The sequence below is a fragment of the Meleagris gallopavo genome, chromosome 24, assembly GCF_000146605.3.
Source record: "Meleagris gallopavo isolate NT-WF06-2002-E0010 breed Aviagen turkey brand Nicholas breeding stock chromosome 24, Turkey_5.1, whole genome shotgun sequence".
Classification (NCBI taxonomy): Eukaryota; Metazoa; Chordata; class Aves; order Galliformes; family Phasianidae; genus Meleagris; species Meleagris gallopavo.
In genome coordinates, this window is record NC_015034.2 from 2,540,817 (window position 1) to 2,550,461 (window position 9,645).

A 9,645-nucleotide genomic window follows, 5' to 3' on the forward strand; every position below is an offset into this window, starting at 1 on the left:
AAAAAAAAAACAAAAAAAAAACCAGCTCTTTTCAAAGTCATTTTGTTAACAAGCAACACTGCACAGATGAAGGGGCAAGGCAGAGGCACTAGATGGAAGGGAAACAGCCAAAGTAGCAGTACCTGTTTTGTTTTATTTCAGAAGACCCAGCTCACAGTGCACTCACAGCTCAATGCCTGCACAGCAGAGCGTGTCAGAGGACACTGCACAGCCTGCCTGAGCACATCATGACCAGGGCCAGCGAGGTGTGGGTCACCTTGTCAGGCAGAGGGGGAACCTCTGAAAGTAGATTTATGTTGCACTTTAAAAATCTCTCGTATTCCAGTGAAACAATTGAGGTGTGGGAATGCTGTGCTGTCTGGGGAACTCAGAGCAAACGCTGGAGAGAAGATAAATGGTGCTCTGCCATGCATTGCAGCAACATCTGCTGACTGCTTACCTTCCCTTCTTTGGGCTATTCTGTATTGTCCATGCTTAGTTTTCTGAGCTGGCAAGCATGGAGGAGTTAAGAGGAGAAGAAATTTGAGGCAAAGGCACAGTCATCTGTGCATTGGTTTGAGAGAACCTTGCAGCAAACTCTGCCTGAACTGGCAACTCACCTCCAGGAAGACAGGGCACAAATAAAGCAGCTGACCCTCGCTCCAGCACTGTAAACATAGCGGTGAGATGTCCCTGGATAGCTTGCTCTGGTTTTGTTAGCTCATCCTCAACCACAGTTTTTAATCCAGGGGGATTAAAAAAAAAAAAGGCTGAGCCCCGACTCTGGCAGAGCATCCTCAGCTCTGTGCATAAAAACTGCAGCACCCAGGGAGCTTAAACAAAGAACCCCAGGCAGTCCCAGCCTGAAACACTGGGAACAGTGCCATCCTCCTCAGACAGGAGATGGTTATTTGGAAATGTAATTTCCGAGGTCACCTTTCATCGTCTGGGCAAACTGTGTGAGCAGCACAGAGCACAGGCACTGTTTTGCTGAGCTGAAGGCAGCGCTGGGACTTCCCACAGCTCCAGGGCACCATCAGTCTCTGCTGTGGGTTCTGCACTGTGTTTGGCACCGTGAGCCATTTCCCACCCACCCTGGCCCTGTATTGCAGGGCACTGCATGTCTGCCCAGCTATAAATAGTTTATAGCACAACCGAGCAAGAATTAATGACTTTTCTAATTATACCACATCAGTTGGTGACAGTGGGCTTAGCATTCCGAGCCCACTCTGCATTGCTGTCTGCAGAACATACCTGTGCATCACCTCACAGTTCCAAGGAATCTCAAGTCAGAAGCGCAGCAGATGAAGAAGGTATTTCTCTTCTTTAGTATTAAAGAGGACATCAGGAATCCATGCCTGCTCTAAGTTAACGAAAAGGAGCCTTAACAGCTTTGAGAGGCACCTCAGAGCTGTGCTCGCACGAACATTATCTGTGATTCTTTCCATCTCACATGGCTCTCTCTGCATACGCAGGAGAGCTGTTCCATATCAGCTTCCCAATTAACCCTTGGGTTTAAATTGGCCCTCCTTGTTTACAAGGCAGCTGCTCACTTTGACCTCCTGGAAAGGAGCATTTTCCACATCTTGCACTGCCACAACTGATCCCTGTGCTGCTGCACAGCTGCTCACGTTTCAGCAGCTCACAGCAGAGGCTGCATTTCTCTGCAAAAGCTATCAGAAGGGAAGGGATCAGGCAAGTTATTTTGTCCAGCCATCTGGAAACAATACAAGGCAATCCTTGCAACAGAGATCCCGGTCTTTGTCAGGTTTCATTTAAGGTCTCACAGGATAACAATTCTATCAGCTCCACAGGCAGCACCTTGGGCTGCTCTGTTAGGGATGGGGACCAGAGCCATAGGAATGGCTTTCCAGCTGATGACTTACATCTCCTCCAGCCAAAGCGACCCAACACGAGGAAACAACCAACCTCTGTTTGGTTGCCAAGGTTTCTCATTTTTATGTATAAGGATGTATATTTATTTATAGTGCCCCTTGCTATCAAAAATGAGCAAAGGGAACGGCAGACAAGACAGCCCGGCAGAATTGTTTCTCAACAAAATGTTTTTCACTTTTTTCACGAGGCATCAACAGCTCTTTAAAGTCTTTTTTATTACATTCTGCATTGGAATCAAAACCATATTTCAAAGACACTTTCACTTTGAAGAACAAAATGCAGATTCTGTTCCACGCCACCTGCAAACAGCAGAGCCGTGACCCACATTAGGAGCTTCCCACAGACGAGGGAGCTCCGGGGATGAGAGATGTCCATTTAAAACGCTTTAAAAATAAAAGGTCATGGGGAAATTGCTGCCTCCCTAATTATAGCCGTCGCTCTCGTGTTACACGGCCACAACTCGGGTTCCTAATTTAAATTATCATCAAGCTTTGCTGCAGGCCCCGTAGCTTAATGAATTTTGCTCTCCGAGAGATTAAGAGCACATTCGTATCAGAGACAGCTGAGGAAAAACAACACAAGAAGCTAAATAAGGAGCAAAATCACAGCACTCCCCAGGCTGCCCTCCCTTTTTCACAGGGTCTTGGATTGATACACGATGCCCACGCAGCATGCTTTTTTTTTTTTTTTTTCCCCCCCATTTTATTTTGGTCTGCGTTTGTGGCTGCCCCGAGGAGCAGCTTAGAGCCCAGTTTAGAGCTTAGAGCCCAGACTAGAGCTCAGAGCCCAGCCTAGAGCTTAGAGACCAGTGCCCAGCCTAGAGCTCAGAGCCCAGCTTAGAGCCCAGCCTAGAGCTCAGAGCCCAGCCTAGAGCCCAGCCTAGAGCTCAGAGCCCAGCTTAGAGCCCAGCCTAGAGCTCAGACCCCAGTTTAGAGCCCAGCCTAGAGCTCAGACCCCAGCTTAGAGCCCAGCCTGGAGCTCAGAGCCCAGCCTGGCTGTGCCACACAGAAGCACCATCCGACTTGGGCTGGGATGGAGTCTCCAACTGCTGCACCTCATGCAGCCAAACAGGACGTGTGCAAAACTCAGCAGCAGCATCGCGGTGCTCTCAGCATAAATCCTTTTAGACGTTATTACCTAGAGCTTGCACAGAGCTGCTTCATTTGGACTTCAGAATGCAAAAATTCAGGCAAATTCATCTTGCTGATCTTCTCTCAGCGTCTGCAATTTAAAAAAAATAATAATAATAAAATAAAAAAGGTCCAGAGCTGAGGAAAGAACGACTTGCGGAGCAGCGGAGCGGGGCCGAACGCGGCCGTTCGTGGACCAACGGCGACACCGCGCGGCTCCCGAAGCGTCGGGCGATCAGGGATGCAGCGTTGATGAAACCTCCCCACGCATCGATTCAGCCCTGCATCCGTGGCAGAGCTGAAAGCAGCAGCAAATCGAGGGTTTGTGCCTCTCTGAGAGACGCGGCGGTGCTTCGCTAAGGATGGACTGAAGAAATTTTGCTTGACTGACAGTGACCTTCACGTTTTGCATGCTGCTGTCCCCATCTCCCTTTAATTGAGTCGTGAAATTGCAATTTGGCTTGCAGGCTGTAATCTGATATTTGCACTGAAGTGATTCTTTGAAAGGGTTGATAACTGCAGGACAAGGGGAAATGGGTTTAAGTTGAGGGAGGGAAGATTTAAGTTGGATGTCAGGGGGAAGTTGTTTGCTATGAGAGCGGTGAGGTGCTGGAACAGCTGCCCAGAGAGGCTGTGGATCCCCGTCCATCCCTGGAGGTGTTCAAGGCCAGGTTGGATGGGGCCCTGGGCTGCTGTGAGATGTGGAGGTTGGTGGCCCTGCGTGTGGCAGGGGGTTGGAGCTTCGTGATCCTTGAGGTCCCTTCCAACCCTGGCCGTTCTGTGATTCTGTGACACAGTTAGCCTGTCCAAATCCTGCCCATTCATATATTGAGATGCTCATCAAAGAGCCAGACCTCTGCATCCCAGTTATTCTGCCAGAAAGAGCAGAGATGTGTAACGTGGGGAAGGACAGCTGTGGGCCACCTGAGTGAGCAGGCAATGACCTCCTTTCCAAAAGGACCTCAGCCTGTGCCAAAATTGCACCAGCAGAGCTGAAGAATTGATACACAGACACTGAGGAGGAGCCCAGGTGAGACAGAAGGTGCAATCACAGACATTGAGGAGCTTCAAGGATCAGATGTGGGTTGGGAATTGTGCTGGAAGGATTTGGGGAGCAAGTCAAGCTGTCCGTGGGACTGATCTGTCTTCTCCCACATATCTCAGTTATCAGATGCAGAATGTCATCAGCACATGGAACAGAACAACCACACAGGAAAAATGAGGGGAAAGCAGGTTTGCAGTTCTCTAACTTTATAAACCTTCCCCCCCCCCCAATCTCACAGATCCTCTGAGAAGGCAACAACCAGTTTCACAGGGTTGGAAAGGCATTTCAAGCACAGAGAGGTCAGTAGAAACAATGCACAGTTTTACAGTCATAAATAGAACAAGAAAAATCCACAGCTCGTGCTGCACTGGGATTTGTGCAGCCATTCTATCAAGGAAGGAAACAATAGCTTCCAACTTGCCAGCACAGTATGAGTTCCAGACTGCCACCTGGGAATGGTCACCGTGCTGTAAACAGCTACGGAGTGAGAATTATCCACTGTAAGCTTTCACCAGCAATCTGGGAGAGCAAACACACTGCATTGCTTCCAACCGCATGGGGTAAAGAGCAAAAATAACATTCAGTGTCATTGGGTTTGTTATCCACTCGAGTTGCACGTTCTGGGATGCAGGAGCTGCTCTGAGAGAAAATCTTTCCCTCGGCCCCAGCTCCACCGGGAGTGGGAACAGACTCCCACCCCACCCTCACAGCGTGTGGATTTCATGCCTCAGCATAAAAGTGATAAATAGGACCCTGTGCAGGGCACACTGAGTTCGGTTATTGCTGATGCACATTCCAGCTTTGGGAAGTCCTTGGAAGCCTGGTATTCATATTTCAGCTGAGATTTACAACCAGGAGAACAATGCTCTGCTATAGGAGGGCTTCGCTCGCCCACCCACACCAGTAATTCTCAGCAGCTTTTCCTTAGCTCTGTTCTGGCTCCCCACTTTGACTCATTGTCTATTGTCGCACATCTGTCAGGCGTAACAAGGAAAGCTGTGTAATGCCTTACCCACTGCAAGGGAGTTCCTTTCGGCATTGAAATTCCAGGGCTCCATTTCCTTAACCCCTACACTGCCACAAGTACGTTCAGAAAAAAAACATTGTGAAAACCAAAGCAAGGCAAGCAGACATTTCTTTGCCTCTTTTCCACAGGCCTTGCTTAGATGCAAAATCCCCTAGAAGGCATTAACATACTTACAAACCACATCACCGCATAACCGGAGCAGTGCAACACAGATGCAGCTACAGATGGATCCTCAGTGGCACCTACCAGGTCTGCTCTCACCTGTGGCTTTCCCTATTCAGCTGCTCACACCAGGGATGCTGTGACCAGCACAACCCTCAGCAGCCACGTTCACATCCAGAATCACACAGAGTCACAGAATGGCCCAGGTTGGAAGGGACCTCAAGGATCACGAAGCTCCAACCCCCTGCCACACGCAGGGCCACCAACCTCCACATCTCACAGCAGCCCAGGCTGCCCAGGGTCCCATCCAACCTGGCCTTGAACACCTCCAGGGATGGACGGGGATCCACAGCCTCTCTGGGCAGCTGATCCAGCACCTCACCGCTCTCATAGCAAACAACTTCCCCCTGACATCCAACCTCTGACTTCATCAGAGGACCCTGAGTTTTCGTGGGACCAAAGGCAGCACTGAGTTCCATCCCCCCAACACCGGTTTGCAGCAAGCAAAAGGGATCCAGGAAAATGTTTTCCTGTGAACGAATTACTGCAAAAAAAACTGGCTGTAAGCACAGTGTGTGCAGTCCAACGAGCATAAAGCCCAATGTTACCTGTCACAATAAATTGCAAACCTTTGTCTGTATGTTCTGTGCAGAGCTGGGAGGGGAGAGGACACCTGGGGTGCTGTTTGGGCACATAACCATGAGAACTCTCCTAAAGAAAAGGAGAGGCTGCAGCCCTCTGCTATTTGGAAAGAATAACACAGACAAATCACAGAGCTTTTCTTAATGCTGCCATGATATACAAGTAAGAGGCTTAAGTATAATTAGAGGTTGTGTAATCAGCAGGAATAAAGAAATATGTAGTAAATTATGCCATATTTTATAAATATCCTGAGTGTTTAAGAAACTGAAAATGTTTTCAAAAGAAATACGTTAGCATAATGATTATAAAGCCCTTTAATGTGAGCGAGCTGCTTTCTGAAGCCAGTTTTTGACTCAGTTTCGTGAGCATAAAATAGAGTTAATTGCCCTCCTGCACAAGCTGGATGTTAGCACATTCCAGCAGAGTGTGTATTTTCCAAAGCGTCGATTCCAACACATTCCACCCCGTGCAATATCTGCCTTTTTATGCACAGCACATAAAATGCACACATCTGGGCAGGGCTGCTGACGGTCGTGAGGCTTGGAAATGGATTGAGATATCAACTGCCTGCCCAGATGTTCTGTCAGTATTCAAGTGCAGCCCCACTGTGACCCCTCCAGGCTGCAGTAACTTTGGTGAGGGATATCCCTGCCCCACACCATAAGCTTCTTGAAGCACAAAGCTCACTTTCTCTGCATGACACGCATACCAAGTAATAGATGAGAAATGCAAACGTAAACACAACACGATTCTATCAGGAGACCTTCCAGAAACAAAGCATTTCCCATCTCCAAAAGTAAGTGATAGCTCAGATTTGGCCCTCCAGGGTGAATATAGGGCACGCTTCGTAAGTAACACTAAAAATAATCAAAACGTCCCAGTTTGGATGTGGATTCAGGGCACAGCACAGTGCTCTTTCACAAGTGCCAAATCACTGCTGCTGCCACATTTTGCACAGATGACCAATTGCAGAGGGCTGCCCCAGAGCTCAGGGCTCCTGGGGATTGGGTTTCCACATTAAATGAGCTGGTGATGAGTGAGCCCTCCCTCAATCCCAGCCTTCTCCCTAGAGCTAGGCAGAACCATTTGAAATCTAATTTCCTCTTACAGATTTTCTGCAGCTGGGAGTGAAGCACACTGCTGAGCAAGCACAAGTCCTGGCTCCACACCACAGCCCCACCACTCAACTCAGGCATCTGTCACCACGTGCCCAGCCAGGCAAGAGGTTGTTCAACGCACCTCTGCTTCCCTGTGGCTCCGTTCCATCTCTGTAGCTTCCAGACACGCCACACCCTGCTGTAATCCCCTTTCCTCTTGCAAATGAGGTACGATGCTGTCAGCACTGCCCACCCAGTCAGCATCTCATGTCCCTCGTGTGCTCTGCCACAGCCAGGGATGTGCTGAAGACAGCCCTGTGCCCACTAATTGCTTTGACATGTGGGCAGTGGGAAGATGACCAGGCTGCACTGAATTCAACTATTGCTTCTCTCTCCTTGGAATCACCTCCTGCCTCTGTGCCTTCACAGCAGCCCTTCTGCAGCAGCACACGAAGGACTCATTGCTGCAGGATACATCTCAAGGGTGACATCTGCTATTGCTATACGTTACATCCTAAATGCAACTGTTCCTCCAGAGCCAGTTTTTGTGCTCCTAAAGCACCTCTCTCAGCCTTCTAAAACAGACACGACGCAGTCAGCCATTGGAGCACTCTGTGCTGTTCCAGTTCTGCTGTTCTGTCCTTACAGCTGGCCTGAGAAAGAGTTTGTGTTTTGGGTCCTGCAGTTTAGAAAGGACAACACTGCATTTGGCTCCATGCCTGAGTTAAATGCTGCCCCATCCATCAGCAGTTTGGCTTCTCCTCAGTATGATGGGCTTGATCTTGAAACCATCTGTTTCCCCTTAGCTTGCATCCAGCTTTCACTTGGACAGCAGAGCCCTTTCCAGCTGCAGCCCCTGGGCACAGAGGTGGGAAATCATCTCCCTCTGTGCTCTCTGCAGCTAAAAAGTGAGTTTGGCTGCAAATGCATGCCAACAAACCCAAACAAATAGATTCTGAATTCTGTCACCGAGGGGCTCTGAGGGTGCTGGTTGTGTTCTGGGTCTTCTTTGGGATCTAACTCCTGGAAGCCAGCTCCAAAAATCCTTCTAATGAACTGCACAATCCTGTGTACCCCTCGTCTGAGTGGAAGGAAGAGCATTTCCTGCAGGCATTTCTCATTCACTGGGCCAAATTTAGACCTGGCATGAGCCAGTGCAGTGCATAGGGGAGCGACATCAGAAATCACCTCCCACACTGACAGCAAGTGCAGAACTCCTGCCCAGCCTGTGGGGTCACCACGTGGCATTGCTCTGCTCTCCCAGCAGCTCGCAGTGCCAAGTTGACAGAGCAGGTGAGGTACCACATAGTGATGGTAACAAAAACCATCTGCCACGGAAGTGTCTGGAGACAGCAGCCAACTGTCAGGCTCAGGATAAGCAGCTCCTAGAGCACGGAGACGAGATAGCTGCATCGCTGGGAGGGTCCTGCAGAGGTCATTTTGCAGGAATGGATACGGAGATGTTTGTGTTAACCCTTTGGTGGATTTGAAATCGCACACGGTTAAAGCCCTGATTATTACCAGCAAGCTAAACGTTCTCCATCCTCCAACAGAGCTCCTGGGGCCACATCCTCACCTACCCCTCACCCCGCATCTCCTGCCTTGAGGATCATAGAACCATAGAATCGCAAGGTTGGAAACGACCTGCAAGATCATCCAGTCCAACTGCCCTCCCATCACCGCTGCTACCACAAGCACTAAACCAGATCTCGCAGCTCCTCATCCAGACGCCTCTCGAACGCTGCCAGGGACGGCGACTCCACCACCTCCCTGTGCAGCCATTGCAGTGCCTGAGAGAAAAAGTTCTTCCTTATGTCCAACCTCAACCTCCTCTGCTACAACTTGCGGCCATTTCCTCGGCTCCTGTTTGTTGCCTGGGAGAAGAGGCCAAACCCCTCCTCAGCACAACCTCCCTTCAGGAAGCTGTAGAGTGCAATGAGGTCTCCTCTGAGCCTCCTCTTCTCCAGACTGAACAATCCCAGCTCCTTCAGCTGCTCCTCATAAGACTTGTGCTCCAGACCCCTCACCAGTTTCCCTGCCCGTCTCTGGACACGTTTCAGTCCTTCAATGTCTTTTTTGTAGTGAGGGGCCCAAAACTGAACACAGTACTCAAGATGCAGCCACACCAGTGCTGAGCACAGGGAACGATGACCTCCCTGCTCCTGCTGGCCACACCATTTCTAATGCAGGCCAGGATGCTTTTGGCCCTCTTGGCCACCTGGGCACATTGCTGGCTCATGTTCAGCCGAGCACCAACCAACACCCCTGGTCCATTTCCCCTTCACAGTCATCCAGCCACTCGTCCCCAAGCCCATAGCGCTGCATGGGGTTGTTGTGGCCAAAGTGCAGGACCCAAAGTGCACTTGGCCTTGTTAACCTCATCCCATTCACCTCAGCCCAGCTTATCTGGATCCCTCTGTAGGGCCTCCCTACCCTCAGGCAGATCAACACCACCTCCCAACTTGGTGTCACCTGCAAACTTACTGAGGGTGCACTCACTGCCCTCATCCAGGTCATCAATCAAGATATTAAACAAGATGGGCTCCAGTACCGACCCCTGGGGGACACCACTCGTAACGGGTCACCAGCTGCACTTCGCTCCATTCACCACCACCCGCTGGGCACGGCCCTATAGCCAGGATGGGAGCGGGACGCGGTGGGGATGCG

At 50.1% G+C, this 9,645-nt stretch overlaps 1 protein-coding gene across 1 annotated transcript in view; it reads right to left on the reverse strand.

Moving 5' to 3' along the window:
* The window catches only part of ZMAT4 (zinc finger matrin-type 4), a 49,723-nt gene extending 48,295 nt beyond the window's left edge, over positions 1-1,428 (reverse strand). Inside the window, exon 1 of the mRNA XM_010723140.3 lies at positions 1,234-1,428. The gene's annotated coding sequence lies outside the window, so the exon portion shown is untranslated. The remainder of the gene's footprint in view (positions 1-1,233) is intronic.
* Between the last annotated feature and the right edge of the window lie 8,217 nt (positions 1,429-9,645).